The sequence below is a fragment of the Buteo buteo genome, chromosome 18 (assembly GCF_964188355.1).
Source record: "Buteo buteo chromosome 18, bButBut1.hap1.1, whole genome shotgun sequence".
NCBI classification, from domain to species: domain Eukaryota; kingdom Metazoa; phylum Chordata; class Aves; order Accipitriformes; family Accipitridae; genus Buteo; species Buteo buteo.
In genome coordinates, this window is record NC_134188.1 from 15,950,715 (window position 1) to 15,972,232 (window position 21,518).

Below are 21,518 nucleotides of genomic sequence, written 5' to 3' on the forward strand. Positions count from 1 at the left end.
GGGAAGCAGTAATCATAAATAATATGGATGAGAGAACTAATATGAAGTTTGACATAAATAGCTTAATTGAGCATTATTTTCCTATTGGTTTTGGAGGCCACCAAGATACATACACAGTTACTAAGAAAAAGAACACCAACTAAGTCAAACTAAAACTAGGACTTACAGTGCCAGTTTCTCAGTAATAACGCTCAGGTTGCCTTTTTTTTTTTTCCTCATTCCTTCCTCCTCCTATTTCTAACATGAAAAATGAAATTTCTCTTCCCTCACAGAAAAATAAAATTCAATAATAACCCTCAAAAGGTCTGCCTTAGCAGCAAAATTTGGTAAAGTTTTCAGCTTAAGAAGTCTTCTTGAATGGAATTTTCCAGTGGTTAAGAGATTATGCAGCTGCTAACTTTACTAATTGGTATATAGCTTCCCAAAATATACTTAATAAAATAATGTTAAAATTCATGTTTTTGTACTACTGAATGAAGAAAACCAGAACATGTTTCTGGGTGCGAATAATAGTCAGACTCAGTTTTTCATCATCTCCCGACAGATAAGCAAAGCAGAAGGGCTTGAGAGAATTTTGGCTTAAGACTTACAGGTTGAAGCTCTGATAACTTTCAAGTGTATGTGTAAATGATTATTGCAAGAAAAATTAATTAAAGAGTACACTTACTGCAGTAGTCTAAAACAGTACAGCTACCTGAATATTTCCTTATCACTATCATCTGCATGACTGCAGCACGGTCTGGTAGAACTCTTCCTGATAAAAGTTATTTTGACAGAAGTTATTTTAAAATTAAATGCAGAAGGTTATGCAACACAGACAACATTCAAGGTAACAAAAGATAACCTGAAAAATACAAGATACACTTTTTTATTTCAGTAAGAACTGTACAGTAACAGAATGATAGACCTAGCATTAACTGGAAATAACGCATAGAATGAAGATTGCTGTAAGAAACTCAGAGATACTAGAGACACAGTATATAGTCTGCATTAAAAAGATAGACAGAAAAATTATTTATTACCTGGCCTTTAAAAAAACAGCATTTGATCCTTTAATTAAGCATTGCAGGAATCTGTATGCACAAGTGACAGAACATTTTTATAATATAATCTTGTATTTATGTTGAAAATTAACTTTGATAAATACTTCCATTGTTTGCAGAACATGTTTTCATAATGTTCTAGGATCACTCTTTTTGCTACGGAATTTTTTATTTTAAAAGATAAACACAAGAGCAGAGCTATTAAGTCTCTAATAGTACAAGATTCTGAGTTTTTCAAAAAAATTCCTAGTGGTACACCTAAAGGCCATAATAGGGAAATATTTTACTAGATATCATTCATCATCTTCTCCTGGGTGTTCACTCCCAAGGGTATGGAGAAGGTCTGACATACTTTTTAAGTATGAAATTACTAAAACAGATTTTTCCCTGCAAGGCATAATTTATATAATTCTTCCTCAGGACTGTATCTTGAAAAGGAGAACAAGTCCTGAGAACGAATTCTGAAGCAGGAAGAGAGGGGAAAAAAACAGTATAACCTTTTGCTGAAAGCACAGAAGAAATATGGATATTTACTAGCAGTGCACATTGCACTGTCATGATTAGTATTTCCTAAACTGTCAGAATTTGGGCAACCTCTAGTATCCTAGATGGTTTTTCCTTCTCCCCTTTGTCTGGAACCCTGAAGACTGAATACAGTTGAAGTCTTCTGCTTAGTTTAGAAGCCCCAAGGATTCTCCTTTTGTCTTGAACACCTCCCACACCAGCTTTTCAAATACTTCTCCATTTTCAAACACTAGCACTAACATTGAGTGTCTCTCTGCAACTTCTGGGAGACATTGTTTTAGTCCAAAGCCTCTCCAACTCACCAAGGGGACAAAACTAGTTTTCAATGCTACGGTCATCTTACTTTCCAAAAAACCTACCTGCTTGGACAATGGCTATTCACAGTAACCATTCTTATTGCCCTCATTTGAATGCATAATTTACAGAGAGTAGATTGCCCCTTCTGCAGCATTCAGTTTAATAAAAATATTCATCAGAATTGTGAATTGTAAATAGGAATATCCCTCAGACAACGCAGACTAACAACTCCAAAATCACTTCTCCCTTCATGTTATCCTTTCAAATACTTACAAATGGCTACCAAGACACTCTCAAGCTTTATAAAGCTACTTGGGGGAGAGGGGGTGGGGAGGAAGATGCAGTCTGTCTATGGGTTATTTTTCTGGGGAGGGTGTAATGGAGGAAAAAGAGAGAGTCCAAAAGCCAAGGGCCTCAAAACCAGTTTTGAGGGTTAAATATTTGTTTCAATACAGCATTTTGACCAATACTACATAATGACAAGACAAAGGTGGCTTGCCTGGAGCTCTCTCACACTCACATTCAGCAGAAGAGATGGCTGACAACAGCTCCAAAAAGATTCCACACAACTTCCTCTAAAATACTTCATAACCTGGAATTGGTATTGTCAGGAAGTGTTTCTATTCATTGACCAAAAAAACCCCAAAACAACCCAACAATATCAGAACCAGTCAAATGACTAAGCTATTAATGAAGACTATTCCCTGACATGGACATAACTCACCTGGATTTTTTAAAAAAAAAAAAAAAAATACCAAGGGCTGCTTGCACAACAGCTTTCTGAGTGAAGACACACATATTTCTGAAAATCACATTCCAGTGAGAATTCAAGAACTTTTAGCTCTTGTTCCTCCATACTCCTGAAAATTTCATTAGCAACCTACATAATCTTCATAATATTTTACAATCCAAACAAATCTTTTCATTTAAGGAACAAGGTAGGGCAGTAGTAGAGCTGTGGGGAGGGTAACGAAGACTTTTCTCTTAAAGCTTCAGTTCTACTAAGTACTGAACTCAGCAAAGTGCATACTCTAGCTCAGTGAGAGTATTCATCTGAAAGAAACACAAGAGAATGTGGGCTTTAAGCCAGTAAAATAATCAATGATCTGGAATCTCACAGAATAGACCTACCAAAGTGGTTTTGCAACTGCCAGTGCATGAAGGCAGAGATAAGTACTTAACTTGGTTGCAGTTTCTTATAACAGAATCAAACTTTAGTAGATTTTCTGTATTATCACTATTGATATTTCTCTTTCCTGCCAAACATTTCCTTTCTGGATCTCAAAGGAGCCTTGCTATTTATCAGAGCCATCAAAAAATCTGGAGATCAGATTGGAAAAAGGGTGTTAACACTGAGTAACATATTTTGCTGCTGATATAGATGTTTATAATCAGCTTTCATTTTTTCCTTTCTTGAAAAGCAGCAGAAGGATATCACAACCTTAAATGTCAGGGAGGTAATAAGATAGAAAAAAAAAAAGAAATTTAGGAAGCACACACTAATGCACATAAAAAAATAATTACATCCACATAGTGATGGGATTTACATTAGCTTTATTAGTCTGGAAAGATCTTGGAATCACTGTAGACAGTTCTTCTACAATGTCAGCTCAATGATCAGCAAAATATTAAGGTTTATTAGAGAAAGAAAGCACAAAGCAGAAAATATCATTATTTCATGCATTCACTCCTTGAATATTCCATGAAGTTTCTTGCAATCCATCTCAGAAAAGGCAGTTACCATGAAGAAGGCACAAAGAAGGTTGACAAAGGACAACCAGAGGGACAGAATTGATTATTTAAAAGCAGAAACTAACTAGACTAGAACTTTTCAGAGTAGCTGGGGAACAAAACCTGTAAGAAAAAGGAAAGAAAAGAAAGGTCATTAAAAAAAAAAAATCCAAACCCACATGAACAGGACAGGCAATGCGTATAGGCAAAAAGTTACTATTTCTTGTAGAACAAAACCTGCCATCATCACATAAAATAACCAAGGAGCAGGCATACAACAAAGGAAGAACTTTTGCCCCTACAGTGCACACTTACATCATGAAACTCCCTGCTTGCTGTCACAGACTGCTGTGGAGCCTAACAGGACACCTGGATTCACACCCAGATTAGACAAAGCCATTTCTGAAAAGGGGTTATGTGAGGACACTTGGAGGAACTTTAGCAGAAGGCTACTGCAACTTCGAGGTTCTCCTCGTGTGACATACTTTAGAAGCTAAGTACTTTTGCGTGGGTCACCAACTGGGCAGTTTTATTCTGGAGGCATGGTGCACAGCTCTGCTGAGACTGCAGAGATGCTGACACATCTCTAAAGTAAAGTAGCCTCACTAAATCTGAAACTTGTATTTCAGTAATAATAGGACTTACTTACTGACTGCATTAATTTGTTCCATGGGGAAACAAACAGGTTTTGTGGAAGTGGAAAAGCTGTTGTGTCTTATCACTTTAAGTTTTTTTGTTTGTTTATTAAACAACTTTCTGTATACTTGACATCCTTTTAGAAGCAGAAACCAGCTTTTGGAGAGACCAAATTCCACATAGTAGCTCTGGATCTCTCAAATAGTAAAAACACCATAAATCCCTCCTCCTAAATTTCTGAGAGGCACATACACAATCCTTACACTGGAATGAATAAGGAGTTAATGGAGTATCAGACTTCATATTTAAAGAGCCAACATACTTCTAATGAAGTTTAACAAAACAGTATGACAAGGTTTCTACTGGATAGTATGACATACAGCAGTATGACAAGTTTTACTGCACTAATAAGTATTATCTGAATAATCTATTTGGCCTCAGAAAAAAAATGCTGAACTCCTTCTTTGCTATTTTATTAAAAAAGTACTTATCATCTGTTTTAAGATCCCCCTCATACACTAAAAAATGTCTTTTTTTTTAAGTACTCAAATAAAACAAATTCAAACAACTTTTTAAAAACAGTATTTAACACATTTATAGATAATGTTTCTTTATTTTAAACTAAAGCCATATATAGAAACTGAGATAGAAGTTAAATTCCCCATAATACTTAACTGCTGCTTAAATTACTCAATACCTGCATATATACATTAAAAGACAGGGCATACAAAATTACTATCTATACAGACAAAGATGGACAGAAGTTAAATCACCCAAAACCACAAGCCTTATTTTACTGTGGGACAACAGAGACAAGAGGAAAGCAAGAACTGGGCATTCAACTGGTCTAATTTTTACACCTGCCAAGAATCCAGACTTGGGATTTCATACGCAGAAACTCCAACTCCTACTGGTAGAGAACCTCATAGTCCCTGTCCCTATTCACTGTACTCAGGTCCTCCCGCATAACCCACAAAGGGGAAAAGAAAAAAAAAAAAAGAAAACACGAAATTGAGATTTGAATCACTTAATATGTTTAAAAAATAAAAAACAAACAAACAAAAAAATCAAGCCACTAAAACATCGCCCCCCAACCCACTAGTGCTCACTAGTAAGAGTAACACTGCTGTCTTGTATTTCCTTCCATTGTACGAATATATTGTTGTTTAAGTGCAGTTTTAATTTACAAAGGGACAAGACAAGTGTTTGTCAAAATATCATGAAATTCCTTTGGGTACATTAAACGTTCAAGAAAACATTGCAAGATTGATGCTTAATCCAGCAACACAGTACTTAGTGCTTCATAACGACTCCTCAAGACAAGTAACAAAAGTAGGCATGAAAGTTAGTTTTTATTGTAAAATAGTCTTAAAGTCTCAAGGTGTATTGGAAACTGTAGCTTCTCACAGAATACAAATCAAAGGGGCTCTGGAGTGCCAATGACAAAAGGAACTGTGACAGTTAGCATAATGCATATTTTACTGACAATTTATTTGGAAACCATTAGAAAGCTGGTGGGAAAAAAAAAAGATGTGATTTGCAACGTTATTTTTGTAAATTTAAGATGATTACCACTCCCAGGGGGAGATTTGGGATATGGTGCATTAAGAGACAAAAGAACTGAATCAACAAAACAAAGAAATACATAATTGCTGTGCTGTGGCAACATAAATAAAATAAGAATAATCACACTTTTAACCTGCTGTATTTCAACTACATAGAGAAGGCACTAAATAGAAAAAGTATTATTATGTACAGTTATCAATATTGTACAAGAATATAAAGACGTTCTTCAGTTTGTTTGGAACCAAAGGAAGTGAGTGGATCCTGTGAATTTGTGGGTTAAATTTACTTAGACCAGAGACCAATTTGCCTCTTGGAGTATGGAGGAAAAAGAATGAGGAAATTGTACCTGTTAGAAAACTTGTATTTTTTCACTTCCAAATGAAACATGAACAAAGAAATGCTAAACAAGTGACTTAAACATGGCCTTAACATTTTCATCTTAAATCCTGCCACCTAATAAAAGGTGGTAAGACTTAGATGAACATCATCTCAGTTCCTTTCTCCACAGGAAATTGAGTTGTGTCATACTGGCTAGGGTGCAGATGATGGCATTAGCCAATGAGCTAAGTAACAGAAGTTACAGCTTAAAGTGCAAACTCAAAAATCCTGCATGAGTATATCAGGAAATCTCTCAGCATACAAAGAAGATTTGGCTACATAAACAGGAAGCGTACTGCTGTGCCTACACCCCTCTTCATAAAATGAAATATTTTGCATTTCTCATTTGACCTTAAGCTCCCAAACAGCACGAAGATGCAGCTCTATGCTCACACAGCAAAAAGACAACCATACCGACTGTATTTGTGAGGAAAATTCATTAAGTCTATTGCCAAGCCTTACATTTACACCTACAAGAATTTGCTTGTAGACACGCTTCTGTGTTTTCAAATCAGTGTATCTGTCTATTTTCTGATTCAACCAGTCATGGTAGTGATTACAAAACAATGTATGTACAAGAACTATGAGAATTTTAAGATGTTTGAAGTACTTCAGACAATCTATATCTCAACACTCTAACAAAGCTAAGCTTATAACCCCACTTCCCTAACATTAAGAATCTTTCAAAAATGTTAGTTTTGCTATCTTTACATACCTGTAGCATAGCAACTTGAACTGAATGTATTTATTTAGTCTCTGTATATATGGAAATGAAGGTAGTATTACCATCTTCAACTATTTGGTTTTGTTTCAATGCGTATTTGCACATGCATGTATAAACACTAAAATAAGCCATCCAGTCTAATATTCAAAACTAAGAAGGGGAAAAGAAGAAAAACAAAACAAAAAAACCCCAAACAACAACAAAAAAACCCAAACACCACCAAAACAAACAAACAAAAACCTCCACCAAAACCACACACCAAAACACCCACCCAAGATGGTTATTACAACAGAACACGTCCATTTCAAATCACAATGATGACACCAAAGTAAGGAGAGTACCAGAAGGAACCCTCTGAGGCCTCACTTAAAAGCATTTTAAAACATGACAAATATTAAACTATAGAATGTCTTAAGGATGTATTCTTTCTAGATTTCAAAGTTCCACATAGACATATACATTCATGTAATGTAAACTTGAAGACATGAAAGTAGACTGCAAACATTTCTTTTTAAGGTGAGAAGGAACCAATGGGATCACCAAGCCCAGCTAGTGCTGAATGGGAGTTTCAGGACTTAATACCTCAAGTCTGACAGGTATAAGTGAATGGGACTTCATCCTGGGCGGGGGGGGGGGCGGGAATCCAAACAATTTAAGAGTTTCTACAAAGGAAAGTCCATCACAGTCTTCAGGAAATATCTTACTAACTTAACAGTTGCACATTTCTAATCTTAATTTGTATAGCTTCTGCCACCACTTGGATCTTCATATGCCTTGGTCTATTAGATAAAGAAACTTTCTATCAAGAGTCTTTTCTGTGATATAAATAAATCTTTAACTTTCTTTTCAGATTAAGCAATTGCAAAAAATTGCAAAATGCTTTATGGTGTTTGTGGTTTCCAAGGGGCTTGAACAATTTTCATATGCTCTTCAGATGTTCAAAGGGTCTTCTTCTCTGACCCTTCACAATCTTTCAGCATTCTCCTGAAAACAAGCAGCAGGACCACACTCAACACCCATAAATGCAACAAATACAGCCAATATCCATAAATCCCTTCAACTTACACTTGCAGAGATCATACATTTCTGGCATTTGTCAGTCTGGAAGCCCATGTTCATCTTATTAAATGTACTCATCTTCCTCCTCCACCAACCAACTACTTTTCACAGTCAGTGTTAACTAGCCTGTAGACATGCCACATTCGCTATTTCTTGACTTGTTGAAAATGTCCCCAAACTGATTATGCAAGGGCAACAGAAAGTGATGTTTGCTGTGATTCTAACAATTTTATTGTCAACTCTCAAAAAAGAAAAGCAAGTTTTCCAACACAGAAGGCTCACTGTATTTTTTAAAAACAAAAAGCAGCAGCAAGAGAATTCCCTCTGAAGACTAGAGCAAAGCACTGGCAGTTGTCAAGGAGAAACTACACTGAGAAGCTCAAGTACATTCACTTCCTTGCTACTTGAGTTGTACTGAATTACATCAACAAATTCATGAAATTAAGGTAACATATCCTAATATCCAAGCTGTACAATATACACAGTTAGTAATTCCTGGATGGAGACTTACGAGTCAAAAAACACCTCTTCAGGCATTCAGGATGCTTACAAAATTACACTATTTTCTCCTAGTTTTACCAGCAGGCTCGGACAATAATATGCTGAAACTGGGCGGGGGGGGGGGGGGGGGGGGGGGGGAAGTAGTGCTACCCATATTACATTTCAGTAGAAGTATGTGGATGTGGTTAATCAAAAATCATTACTCCCAAAAATTATTTTAACCCCACATACTTTGTTGTGGCTTAAAACAACTCCTGTTTATCTGGATTTGTTACCAATGAAAGGTAGTAATTCTTTTCCTCAGGTCTGTTTTGAACTATTGGACCTCTGCCTGGTCTTCACCGTCTGGCTCCCTAAAGCACAACTCAGATGGAGAATCCAACCCATAAGATACTGCGAAATGCCAATCCCCAACTCTTGAAGGCATTGATCGACAATTGTGAATAAGCCTTTTATGTGAATAACACATACCACCAGACAAGATTCACAAAAGCATCTCTGGGTAAACAGAGCAAACTAAAATCTTTATTATAAGCTAACTATAATTTTTATTAAGGAGCCATTAGATCATTTTTCCTTGTCTATACTAAAACAGACTCTTTACAGAGGTATGCTAGTACAGCTTATATTAGAAGGTAAAATATTTTACAATACTTTATGAATGAAGGCATGTATTTTTACATATCCATGTTGCTTTTAGCTGTAGCAGTCTCTCAAATATTCTCATAATTTCTGCTTTTCCCCAGAATAAGGAGATTTTACCTCTCCTACAGTAAAGCTCAAGTCTTACTTATTTCAAACTTTCCCAGAAGGTAAATTCCATAGCTCTCTAACTTCCCTGTGTATGTAGGATAACTAGTAATTCACAAGAGGAGCAAGGAAGGGTAACTCAATTTTTTCTTCAAGTATCAGTGTACAGCCTTTTTTAAAAGAGTAGTGGGACTTAGACATGAAAAGGTTCGAGGGAACAATTATTTTTAATAGATAACCTTCGGCTTGGAGCAACCTTTTTCAAAGCAGTAAGGTCCTCCTGCATGCTTCCTGCAACTTATAAGTAATTTTAGCCTCTACACCTCTACAATATACATAGATTTAAAATAACAGTTTATACAAATTGTACATCCCAAGGAAGCCAAGTTCTTGCATTCTTCCTCCCTGCACTCCCCCTCATCATTTGTAAACAAAAGGTTAGAGGCAAATAAGGTAGGACAGAAAAGGGTGAGAAGATGCAAGGAATGGACTTAGTGAAATGTAAACTTCCTGAATGGTGCAGTTGCAACGTTCCTAAGGCCTTGATTGCACCAGTAATCTAGGAAGGCTTTTGAACATTAACATGCACCACCACAACATTGTAAATCTGTCTGTTTATTTAAATATCACCTGCATTTTTAAGAACTGATCCACACATGTTTACATTGACTTTTGGCCACCTCTTGAAATGAATCAAACTATTAAAGCAAAAAAAAAAAAAAGTTAAAATTCATCGTTATCCCTTCTTGTGCACTTCGAGTTAGCAATCAAAGAACTGAGTTGACTCAAAAAGAAAATGTCTTTACTATGAAACCCTACTCGATGTATTGCTTCTTTTACCAAGAATTTGTGCTCTTTTTGCATAGCAGTGAGAGAGGGGCAAGGGTGAGGACTTGGGGAGGAAGAATGAAGACTATTTTTATATTTGATAATTTTCTAGAAGCAACCAAGTTCTTGCCCTGGTATTTTTGCAGAAAGCAGAACAAGGTCATCATAAAAAATTATACCCTTAATAGAATAGTAAACAGGTCACCTGAGTGCCCACCTCATCTAAGATTTATTATAAAAGAGTTGCAAGGCTTAGCAGCTTTTCAATAATTCATTCCCCTGTTCCTTTCCTTTCATAAATACCATCTTCCATCAACAACAAAAAAATTCTCAAGCAGTCACCAAATGCCCGGATGGCAGCTGTCTGTTAGAAGAGGACCCAAAAGGTGTCTTCCAAAGACAGAAGTACTGGAAGTACTTGGAGAAGAGCTGCATTGGGTTTACATGGCAAGGTTTTGGTACCAGGGAGGAGAGCTGTAAGGGTGGCTTCTGTGAGAAGACACCAGGAGCTGACCCCATGTCGGAAACAGACAGTTCCATCTGGCTCCAAGTCAGACCTGTCACTGCCCAAAGCTGATCCCATCATTGAAACTGGTGGCTTCTCTGTGATAACATATTTAAGAAAGGTTAAAAAACACTGTGCAGCAGCTAGGAGAGAGGCGTGAGAATATAGGAAGGAAAGAGCCCTGCAGACACCAAGGTCAGAGCAGGAGGAGGGGAGGAGGTGCTCCAGATGCTGAAATAGATTCCCCTGCAGCCTGTGGAGAAGAGCATTGGGAAGCAGGTTGTCCACCTGCAGCCTGTGGAGGACTGTGCTGGAGCAGATATCCACACAGCAGATCATGGAGGACCCCACACCACAGCACGTGGATGTGTCCTGAAGGAAGCTGCAGCCTGTGGAGAGTCCATGCAGGAGCAGGCTTCTGGCAGGAACTGCAGCCTCTGGAGAGAAGCACATGCAGAAGCAGGTTTTCTGGCAGGAGCTGCGGCGTGTGGGGAACCCACGGCGGAGCAGTCTGTTCCGGAAGGACTGTACCCTGTGGAAGTGACCCATGCTGGATCATTTAGTGAGGGACTGTAGCCTGTGGGAGGGACCCCACACTGGAGCAGTGGAAGAGCACGAAGCAGAAGGAGCGGCAGAGATGAAGTGTTATGGACTGACCAACAACCCCCATTCCCCACCCTGCTGCACTGCTCAGGGGGAGAAGGTAGAAGAGTTAGGAGTGAAGCTGAGCCTGGGAAGAAAGGAGGGGGGGGAAGAAGGTGGTTTTAGTCGTGTTTTTACTTCTTATTATTCTACTGTGTTATTAATTGGCAATAAATTAAATTAATTTCACCAAGTCTAGTCTGTTTTGCTTGTGACAGTAATTGGTAAGTGATTTCCCTGTCTTTATTTCAACTCACGAGCTTTTCATCTTATTTTCTCCCCTGTCCTGCTGAGGAGGGCAGTGAGAGAGCGGCTGGGTGGGCACCTGGCAGACAGCCAGGGTCAACCCACCACAAAAGCACAGCTCAGAAGTCACTCCTCTGTGGTTCCCAAAGAAGAAGATTATTACAGAAGACAAGACAAATGTGACTTAGCTGTCATTGGAAACTTGTACATTAACTTTGGCTATAATTTGATGTGCAATTAAGCTGTCACTGCCATCAAACAATGATTTAAAGTCCTGTCCCTATTCTTCTTCCTACCCACCAACTTCCACAATTGCTTCCATTCCCAGGTTCCCCTGTGCTCTGCCAGGATAAGCACTTCCACAGCTGCGTAACAAACCAAATCAGGAAACTGCGACACGTGGAAAATTATTCACCAAAGATTAGCAGTTAGTTTAGCTCCCTGATTCAGTAGAGCACACAGCTGAGCAAATAGCAGTGCTAATACCACTTACAGGACAGAAAAGAGTGGAAAAAAGGTCTGAAAGCGGGCAAAAAAGCAAGGCGCAGGCTCTGGAGGTTTTCTGTTTGTTTAGCAGTAGAGCTGGCTTAAAACTACAGAGCAAAATGGGACTTCAGACAGATGCTTTCCAGTAACCTCCTTTGGTCAGAAATTCTGGGAGAACTACTGGACAGCTGAACCCCTCTTCACTGGAGAGGGCAGAGACAGAGTTGCTAGAATAGAAGACACGAGAATTCGAAATTACTGCACAATTACCGTGACACCCAGTAGACAAAACCTAGGACCACAATTCTGAAGTAGAGGTGGGGAAAAAAGCAAATTCATATCCCAATTCACCTGATACACCGTGAGCCTGCCTTCCTCCGTGGGTTTGTTTAGTAAGGGACTGGCCTAGATGGTGGTTTCATGAATATGTAACTTGACAAAAACCTGTCTGACAAAATAACCTAAGTAATCATATGCTCATTCAGTTTAAAATTAAACAGGTGAACAAGAGAAAGAAAGAAGCCTGTAACAAGAGTTCCACATTTCAGAAAAGCAAGATCTAAGTAATTAAGGGAACCTGAATTTAGATGTGACTGTATATGGAGAAATTGCAAAGGTACAACAAGAGTTACCTTGAATTTCCAAGTTAGTTGCAAGAAGAACAACTGCATAAAACACAATTAAATCAGGGAGAACCGAAGAAATGATACAGAGATGCGAGCAGAGGATTGTGGAGTGGGCGGGAGGTGATGGGGGGTGGAATCAGTATTCAACTATACCTGCATATTGATGTATTTTAAGAAGTTAAGATAACCAGGTTTGGTACCAGAAGCTACAAGAACTCCAACAGCACAAGAGCTAAGTCAGCTACCAGTGTGGTGCTATGACACTCCTACAGCTGCAGGTAAAGCCTAGGCACTCTTACCCGACACTGGGTAGTTTCAGCCTAATTCAGGATATTTTCACAAACATATTAATACTTAGAAAACTATCATTTTGTGAAGTTCAAAGACAAACCAAAGTAGAATTTAGAAAATAAGGACAAATGCCTTTTTAATCTCTAAGAGCCAAAAATGGAACACAGAGCAAGGAAGGCTAATGTGCAGTAAAGATGACACAGCAACAGGCACAGCCTAACGATTAAAGTGTGATCCAAACTAAAATTAATATTCAACCTCAATTTTCAACAGTGCTACTAGTGTGAAAACAGCAGGAGAAATTCATATGAATGAGTACATTAAAAATGCAAATTAACACACTATTACACAAATAAGAGTTCCATAAACTCAAACAGGGGCTAGGACAGATACAATTTAACACTGACACTCAAACACATGAAAACACAAGACTTGGTACCCAAGATTTTTAAAGTGATCAAATCAAGGAGTCTGATCTAATAACATGGCAAATATATGCCTGTATTTAAGAGGCAAAGATAATAATCCAACACAAACGCTCCATTAGGTTGACCTTAAAATCACACAATTATTTAGAACACTATTTGAAGGAAAGAACAATTAAAAGCTTAGAAATTGATAGAAAATAGGGTAAAGACAACACAGACTTATCAAATGTAAACTGCATCAGATCAGTGGATCTCTTTTACACAAGGTGAGAGATTTATTTATTTAAAAAAAAAACAAACAAAACCACCACAAAACTACAATAGATCTAATCAATTAGTCACCAGTAAAGCACACGATACCGAGCTACAATGGCAGTTTAATAATTATGGTGGAGAAGACGAGAACTTATACAGAAGTTACATAGATAAGAAGCAACTAGGAAAAGTCTTTGCTGTGAACACCCAAAAACAGGAATGTCATTGTTTGGTCTCAAGGTCAGTCCTGTAATAATATCAATCTGATTTAACATTTCCACCCTGACTTTGGGAGAGCTTGGCTGCTACCACAGAGCAAGGAGGATTACTGACACAAAACACTGAACTTTCATCTATGAAAAGGAGGGAAAAGAAGAGGCAAGGGGGGAGAAAAAAGTATGTTTGAGGTGTCCTCACCTACACGAAACCGAAATAAGAAAGATTTTCCAAAAGCACAAAAGGTGAAGAATAATTAAAATAAGAGATTTATTTGTCCTTGTAATTTTACAGGATCAAATCATAGAATAGTGGGTTGGAAGGGACCTCAAGGATCATCTGGTCCAACCTTTCTTGGCAAAAATCACAAATCGATTCTTCGTATCGTTACCTGTTTTATTTTTCATTATGTTTATTTGACTCAAAGGCTCTTTAAAGAAAAATAATCCTATTGGTGATACCTACTTTCATTTACATGATACCTTTCAGTGAACAAGAGTACCTTTGCAAAGAGACAGTACAATGCACAGCTGACACGCAAACCTCTCTTCTTTAAGCAACCTACAAAATATCAAGTAACATCAGTAAAACCAACTATATGACCTAGGCATTGCAGCACCTTGAATCCTGCTTTGAATATTAAGCTAAAAGGAGATAAGACTTCTGAAGACATACAGAATTTCCATACTATTTTCCCATGCCTGAATTATACTAAGCAAAACATCAGCACGACAACAACATGTTGTTTAAGATTTTGGTATCCTGTGAAATACAAGTTTGCATAATTCAGGACAGGGAAGCAATTTAAGTTGATAACTTCCAATTGATCTGAAAAACTATACTGTAACACAGTCCAGAGTTCATAACGTGCTGTGAAATATATTATCTTTCTAATGAAAGTTATTTGCACTTCACAGGGTGCCAGTGGGAGGTTAGATTACTGCCCAACAATACTTCAATCTCATATTAATATGGAAGAAGGTCAAGCTATTTTTCTTCAGTTTAATATTTACTTCATTGCTACTGCTTATAAGATCCCAAGACTTTTTCACCTTTTATCATACACTTGAGGAATCTGTAGCACCACATAGTCAAAAGACCACCATAAACATTGATTTCCTTTAATGATTGATGTTCTCACAGAATACGATAAGCAAAGATCAAACCTGTAAACATTATTATACTACTTTTGTTTCCCCTACTTTTACTTCTAATCTCCTGAACACTTCAAAGCAAATTCAAAAAGGCTTAGAAAAGAGCTACTAAAATGACCAAGAAACCACAGAACCTCTTAGGAGAGAGGATGAGAACAGCTTGTTCAATCTAGCAAAAGGATGTGATTATTCCCAAAGCAAATCCAAGTAAACAACAGTGCAGAAATGTTGAGTGAAAGGAAAATGAGCATAAACAAGTTTGAATTTCCAGATTAAATTTATTTTTAGTGAGTTACTCAACCCTTAGATTAACAAGGTTCTAGAACAACCTTCTAGCAGAAACAATAAGGATAAAAACTTTTTAAAATGGAGTTTGACAAGTAGGGATTACATGACATAACACTGGCAGGATATTGGATTTGACAAAGAAAATCCATGATACCCAATTCTCCTATATTCCAAATTTATTTATAATTACAGTTTTGAGACTATAGGAAAAAAATAGAAAGGCAAAGACATAACACTGTTTTGCATATCAGTCAGCAGAAAGAAGGACTGTATTGTCCTCTGTATTTTTCATAGGGGATGAATATGAAGTTATTTACTATTACAGGAAACTGCAAATTGCTGTAGCACTTCTGCCCATGAAAACCCAAGAGATCTGTACAAGTTCAGTGACCACAGCATCATATTTTCCATTGTAGTAAAGACAATATTCATGAAGCAGCTGGTCTCTTATTAATAGAATTCATTTATCTTATTCATAGCAAATGAAGCATGTAGTAGACAACAAGCCAACTGGCCCATTAAGAAACAGATTAAGTTTGACCTTTTCAGAAACCAGTTTAAAAGTTTGAAAATCCTAATTTTAAAAAATGCACAACATTTTCTTAAAGTAGAGACATCATTTCACATGGCATTTGAAACTCAAACCCACTCCTTTGGTAACCTGACATAATCCAATTACAAAATTTCTCTAAAGAATACCTATTTCAATATTAAGGCACAAGAACACACATGCTGAGTCATTCAAGGACTTTATTGACACAGTAGTCGTTACTGACAGCATGGGAATTCACTTGCAGGGATTCTTGGTTCAAAATGAAAGAACATGTTAGAGACAGAAAATACTGCGCTCTGTAACAGCCTGCTACATAGTAGCATTTGTTTTCCCCGTATATTTGGCTAAAGGTAACATGATAGAGACTGCAGCTGCTTTAAACACTAGAGGAAGCAATTAAGCTCCTTCTCTGGCCATGAACCAGCTTATCATTGGTATCTCTGCATGAAAGGATGAACACTGTTGGAATTGTTCTTGAAAGTTGCATCCATAATCCATAGGTAACTCAGACATCAGCAGAAGCTGCTGATCAGAAGTAACAGAAGAGCGAGGAAGCGGATGACTTCAAAATATTAATGCCAATTACTGAGTTTCAACTTCCTTTTAGCAGGAAACTTTTTTCAATTGATAAGTGAATCACATATTTAGAGACTAAAGTGTAACCTGTTGTAATGCCCTGCCTCTCACCTAACCCTAACACCAAAGGCAAGTTATGCATTTTTGTATTATATGACTAAAACAACTAAAAGCAATCCATTTTCAACGGCAATGTGAGTTATTTCTGAAATTCTTACTAGTAAGCTCTACTTTTATAATTCTATGTTTGCCATCATAGTATCACATGGGGAATATGAAGAGTAGCTTGGTTTACTTAAAATCTAAATTAATAAAAGAAAATGATTGCTATCTAACTTCAGTGGTTATCATTCAATGAACTCAGTCCTGCTCCAGTTAGAATCTGGAAAAGACATTGTAAAGATATAATCTCATGAAAATATGTGAGGCCAAGATATCTGGGAAAATGCATCTCTCCAGAAAGATACAAAGGGGCTTTTTTTACATGAAAAAAAATTCCCAAGAGAGATAACAAGATCATAGGTTCTTATGCTGTAATTTCGTCCTTATTTTTTTGCCAGCCAGCTAACACCCAAAATTTCCATACATAAGACAGGTTCATCACTGTATTTTTATAATTAGCTTTATGAGAGAAGAAAATCACCCCTGAAAAACTATATGTCAAAACAGTTTCAAGACAGTCTTTTCTGTGTGAAATTTCTATAAAACCCTGGTAAAAAATACCCCCTCACACCCCACTGAAAAAGATGGCATCTCCATCTTGTGCCTGTTCCCCTCTTTCTCCATGTGTTAAGTAGTAAAATAAAACTACTAATGATTGCTAAGTTAGAAATTCCTGAAGATATCTGTTAAATCTTGTTTATATTACACCACAGCTCTGCATTACTGTTTGCATCATATTAAAACACTTTAAGAGGTACAGCATTACTTGAAACAGCTGCAAATCCACTGAACTTTCAACCATTTAATCCAAAACTTATGTAGTTCTCATCTTTGAATACATGAACTTTTTGCTAAAATAGGACTTAAGATGGAGAGAAGTCCTCAAAAATCAGAGGGAAAAACTGAAGGCTTCTGCACAGCAATAGGCCATGAGGTCACCTGTACAAAATGCATATTACTTTTTTGGATTGTTTAATACCATATACATTAACTTTGCCAGAACAGTAGGCCTATTATGGAAATTAAAAGCATACAAGTATTTCTATAATGAAATTTCCTATATAATCTATATGACAACGCCCTAGACTAGGTTGCTTTTTCACAAGGCAACTACAAAGAAATCACAAAGTAGACTTGCAGTGGGTTGACCCTGGCGGGATACCAGGTGCCCACCAAAGCCGCTCTATCACTTCCCCTCCTCAGCTGGACAGGGGAGAGAAAATAAAACAAAAGGCTCATGGGTCAAGATAAGGACTGGGAGAGATCACTCACCAATTACCTTCATGGGCAACACAGACTCAACTTGGGGAAATCAGTCTAATTTATTACCAATCAAGTCAGAGTAGGATAATGAGAAATAAAACCAAATCTTAAAACACCTTCCCCTCATCCCTCCCTTCTTCCCGGGCACAACGTCACTCCCGATTTTCTCTGCATGCTCCCCCTCCGAGTGGCACAGGGGGATAGAGCATGGGGGTTGTGGTCAGTTCATCACATGTTGTCTCTGCCACTCCTTCCTCCTCACACTCTTCCCCTGCTCCAGCGTGGTGTCCCTCCCACGGGAGACAGTCCTCCACAAACTTCTCCAATGTGAGTCTTTCCTGTGGGGTACAATTCTTCACAAACTGCCCCAGCATGGGGTCCTTCCACGGGCTGCAGTCCTTCAGGCACAGACTGCTCCAGCGTGGGTCCCCCGTGGGGTCACAAGTCCTGCCAGCAAACCTGCTCCAGCGTGGGCTCCTCTCTCCATGGGTCCTGGCAGGAGCCTGCTCCAGCGCAGGCTTCCCACGGGGTCACAGCCTCCTTCGGGCATCCCCCTGCTCTGGTGTGGGGTCCTCTCTCCCCAGGCTGCAGGTGGAGATCTGCTCCCCCGTGGACCTCCCTGGGCTGCAGGGGGACAGCCTGCCTCACCAGGGTCTTCCCCACGGGCTGCAGGGGAATCTCTGCTTCGGCACCTGGAGCACCTCCTCCCCTCCTTCTGCACTGACCTGGGGGTCTGCAGGGTTGTTGCTCTCACATGTTCTCATGCTTCTCTCCCAGCTGCAATTGTGCAGTTTTTCCCTTCTTAACTCCGTTCTCCCAGAAGCACTACCACCGTTGCTGATGGGCTCAGCCTTGCCCAGTGGTGGGTCCGTCTTGGAGCCGGCTGGCATTGGCTCTGTGGGACATGGGGGAAACTTCCAGCAGCTTCTCACAGAAGCCACCCCTGTAGCCCCCCCGCTACCAAAACCTTGCCACGCAAACCCAATACAACACTACTAGCAAGAAGTACAGGAAAAACAGACTTGATGTTTTAACTGAAAACAAGCTGGAATCAATGAGAAGGAAAATTTTCAATTCTGCTTCAGGAGTACAGCTACAGGCAGATATCGCTATGTGAAGCATTTAAGCATATGCATTTTAAACATGCATCTGAAAGATCTATTAAACTAGGTGCCTGAAGAAGTTATGAAATCAACAATCACTTAATAATCAAGGCCAGTTGTAGCAGGAGATTTTTTTCTAAAAACTTTTTTTTCCCCTTAATTCATAACTTAACAACAAAGAAACCCTACTCCAGGTGCAAAGAAAACTAAATGCTCCTACTTAATTGTGCCTCCACACAGAGTGAAATCTCTGTCAAAGGATAACTTTTTAATGTAATAAGAACACCTATTATATGCATAAAATAAGCCTTTCAAGAGACAGTAATGTATTTAGTAACTCAGTTGATTTGAAAAAGAAAATGTAGTCTCTCTCTGCAAATACTAATTGTAGGACAAGGCTGAAGTAGGTACGATGGCCATAAAAATGTGATGCTAACACCTAACTAAAGAGGATCATGTAACCTGTGCTCTTCTGGGGTACTCCTGGGGTACTTCTGTGTACTTCTGGGGTACTTACATTTTTAGAAAGAGAAGGAAACAATGCAAAAAAAAACCTCTAGGAAAATGCTGCTGAGGATTAGATATCAATCCTAGCATTATCAGCTCTCACTGCATTCACAATAGTCAACTGCTGCTTCATGGAGCACAGTATGACAGCTTTGCATACTACTTTGGAAAACAGCACTCTTCAGAATGAATGTAGGAAAACCACATTAAAATAAAGTCCAACCTTATCTTGGGACTGCGCCAATTAAAGTGCAAAATGTCTGCATACTACATTAAACATATTTGTTCTACCTTCAATGTATGTGGAATCTCTTGTCACATATTTATAAACATTGCATTTTTACAGTAACTTCTTAGATACTGGATTCTGCAAAAATTAGTAGTTTGTAACTTTTGTGATATAGAAGTTTAATTCCACCTGAAAAACAGTGCACACACTGTAGTTTCATATAAATCTTACATTTAGGCAACTTTAAAAGATTATAGTATTTTCTAACTGGATTAAGCCAGCTTCACGTTCTCTTCTCTAAACATGGTCAGGAAGGATCAGTTCCAAAACTCATTTCCATCGAAGCTCTGCAGCACAGTTTGGATTTTTCCCCCAACAGAACTGATTTTCCAAACTGATATGTAAATGAAAAATCCTAGATCACCTAACGAGATAAAACATGGTAAATAATGCCTGTTGTTCTCCAGGGCTTGTAGGTTATTAAATATTCAAAGATCAAATCATAAGAGTTCATCACTGAAATCAACTATTTACTACACTGTTTGATTAGATTTTCAAAGACAATTAAAAAAAAAGAAGAGAAAAAAAGCCTTGCACAAGTATTTTACACTCCACTGATTTTAAAGCTGAGTAGGAGTAGCTAGTATGCTTTAATGGGTCAAAAGTTCTCTACTCCAGGAAACATACAATACTGCTATTCGCCATAACAGGTACACCGTCCTAGCAGCATCTACACCAGAGTCTGTACAATATAAAGCCAGGATTTCTATTTTATTGAGAAAAATCCAGACAATTCCCCAGTTGTCCTAACACAGGAACTAAGGCAGTATGCTCTAGAAGGCATGGTCACAAAACTAAGGGATTTGAAATGAACAAAAGGAGAAACATTTCTTACTACACCAGACCAGACTTTATTTGCCTAAGGCTAAAGGACACTATAGCACAAAGCATTTTAAAGTTGCACATAGAATACAATAAACATGGTGTCAAACACAACATTTGAACTAAAAATTTTTAAAAGTCAGGAGAACTTGCAAGGTAAGTACTCATTACTTGAGATAGAAATACTGCTTATCCTTGAAGAGGGAGAGAATTATTAAACATGTAGATATAGGGTCTAAGTCTAGCAAGGACTCACAAGTATTCTTCACAAAAGTAATGGGATTACTCACTTCAGAATCAAGGTCTAAATTACTTGTCAAGAGTGATATTCCTTCCACAGCAGTCTGTCTTTGACAACTTAAGAAGCTGTATTTGTTCATATTAGATCTGGAACAAAAAGCAGTCAATTTCCAGTGCTAGTCCAAGTCAAAAAAGTACCCATGTGGTATCCTAACCTGTCACTGCTATTTGTGCACCCCATCTTATAGGACCAGGTTTGTAATAGTTAAGTTTAATAAAAACTTAGATAATTACTACTTAAAACAAGCTCAAACTTCCTGTTTTATGGAGAAAGCTTTTTAGCAAAGAGAAAGACTTAAAGTACAACTAAAAACCAAAAATGTACCATTGAGTTTTTAGCTACATATGTACACATATATGCCCATTTTCTATGTATTCTATCATCTCACATTCTGTGGGCATGGATACAGGAATTTTTTAATTTAATACAAATTTATGTAAGATGCTAGGTTTGTATCCAGCTACTTACTAAAACAGAGATGTGTCCAGAAATACAAGCACTTACATGAAAAAGGTCTTAAAAAGACAGCAGCTGCTTTATGTAAATGCAATGCTGTAAATGATCTATGTACAGTCGATGCATGAACAAGTACAATTAACATTCAGTCCTGCTGTTAGCCAAACAAAATCTTCACAGTTTGACCTCCTATCCCAGGTAAAGAGATAAACTTTGGGTTTAGACTCCAGGCTAGCATCAGTTAGGTTTCTTCTGAGCTAAGGAGCTCATAGTAACACCTGTTCCCCGTCCACATAAAAAGCAATACTGCT

The 21,518-nt window shown here is 38.0% G+C and overlaps 1 protein-coding gene across 3 annotated transcripts in view; it reads right to left on the reverse strand.

Annotated features, from left to right (window-relative positions):
• Positions 1 to 21,518, reverse strand: part of ARHGAP42 (Rho GTPase activating protein 42) — a 163,084-nt gene that overhangs the window by 139,757 nt on the left and 1,809 nt on the right. The window contains exon 2 of one of the 3 annotated variants that reach the window (XM_075050051.1): positions 20,741 to 20,837. The exons of the other annotated variants lie outside the window; for them this stretch is intronic. The gene's annotated coding sequence lies outside the window, so the exon portion shown is untranslated. The remainder of the gene's footprint in view (positions 1 to 20,740; positions 20,838 to 21,518) is intronic. 3 annotated transcript variants of the gene reach the window in all.